The sequence below is a fragment of the Pundamilia nyererei genome, unplaced genomic scaffold, assembly GCF_000239375.1.
Source record: "Pundamilia nyererei isolate P.nyererei 1_Seehausen unplaced genomic scaffold, PunNye1.0 scaffold00560, whole genome shotgun sequence".
Taxonomy (NCBI): domain Eukaryota; kingdom Metazoa; phylum Chordata; class Actinopteri; order Cichliformes; family Cichlidae; genus Pundamilia; species Pundamilia nyererei.
Window position 1 is genome coordinate 95,239 of NW_005187961.1, and position 2,008 is coordinate 97,246.

Genomic DNA, 2,008 nt, shown 5'->3' on the forward strand with positions numbered 1-2,008 from the left:
AGTCCCGATTCATCCCGTCTAAGACGAACCTCCAGTGGAATTTAAGAATGGTGACTGCCGCTCCCTCCCTTTCTTGAGTGCATCAGGACGTGGAATGCGAGGAGGAAGGCGAGGACTCTGCTGGGTTTCCCTCTTTTATTACTACGCTGGATTTCTTAGTTTTTCTGTGACTTTTAGGCCGTGGTGGATTCCACTGGACTTTTAATGTTGTGTTTTATTGTGTTACTCCTTGGCCAAGGTTATTTTAATTCATTTTACATTTTTAACTATTTAAATATAATAAATTATATTTTTAATTCTACAGTTTTGTATCGTGTGCTCTTCCCTTGGCGGCTCCACTGCTCTGCCCGTTTTGAGGAAGGTTTCCTTCCTTTTAAAAACACAAAACATTTGGAAATAAAATCAGCCTTCCGCTCCGTTTACAAACGCAAACCATGAGGGGACTTTTCCATTTATGAGGACACAGGTTGTAAATCAAACACAGCATTCATTTCTACTCTGCTCCACCCTCCTGTGGTACTGAGCTAAAAATAAAAAAAGGACCTGGACGCACATATTCACAATCTTACAAAGCTACATTATTGTCAGTAAATTTGGAAAACCTCTTTTGGTCACAGGACCCTTGAGCATCTGTAATCTGTACTTATAATACTACTAATTATTAATTAATATATTAATATTCCATATAATATATTATTAATATAATGATCATAATCTGTGCATCTGTCCTGAATCCCGCAGCTGTATTCAGTACAGATGTCAGTTGTACGCTGGTGGACTTCCCTTTTAGTGAGAGTAAATGCAAACAGGAAGCATCACTTTTTAAAGGATTTCACATCCTCATCATTAAAGCTTTTCTTCTCGGTTTTTACTGTAAATGTCGCTTCTGTTTTTCACAGCAACACATTTTGCTGTGAAAAACAGTCATTTTATTTCATTGCATTTACTACAGTTTTCTGCTGTGTCAGTGTGTGGGCCTCACTGCTCATCTGAGAGCTCACATCTTCAGTAGCACTTTATAGTGATGTCATATAATAATAGTAGTAATTTAAAACAGATGTATTATTCAAGAAATTCAAAGTGTTTATTGTCATGTGTCACAAGAGAAAAGGCATTTCTCTGTGCAATGAAATTCTTTCTTTGCTGTCCACCCACAGATGCCGATTAATATATACAATAGAAACAGAACATGTAAATACAAATAGTACAAATAAATAAATGTAGACCGTAAAGGAGACAAAATATGGAGATCTGAAACAGAAATGTGTGTAAAAGAGCTATAGCTTAATGTGTAAGATGACCTGATGTGCAAAATAAATGTATTATTACTGTTCAAAATGGGTCAGTTGTTCAAGAGTCTGATGGCAGTGGGCAAGAAGGAGTTGTTGAGTCTCGATATTCTGGATTCCAAACTTCTGAACCTCCGCCCTAAGGGCAGAAGTGTAAACAGTCTGTGTTGGGGGTGTGTGGGGTATTTGAGGATGGAGGCAGCTCTCCTCGGGACTCGATGATGGTAGATGCTCTGCAGAGAGGGCAGCGGTGTCCTGGTGATCTTCTCCACAGTTGTTATCACTCTCTGCAGGCGTTTGCGGTCCATAGCAGTAGTGCTGCCGTACCATGCAGTGATGCAGCTGGTCAGTGTGCTCTCCACAATGTAGCTGTAGAAGCTGCTGAGGATCTTGGCCGACATACCAAATTTCCTCAGCCTCCTCAGGAAATACAGCCGCTGCTGAGCCTTCTTGACCAGCTGTGTGGTGTTCAGTGACCAGGTGAGGTCCTCGGTGATGTAGACGTCCAGGCACCTGAAGCTGCTCACCCTCTCCACTTCAAGGCCCCGGATAGACAGCGGTGGGTGAGGCCTCCTCTTCTTCCTCATGTCCACTATCATCTTCTTTGTCTTGTCAGTGTTGAGGGTGTCCTCACACCATGACACCAGACCGGCCACCTCTCTCCTGTAAACCGCCTCGTCTCCTCCAGTGATGCAACCGATCACTGCAGTGTCGTCCGC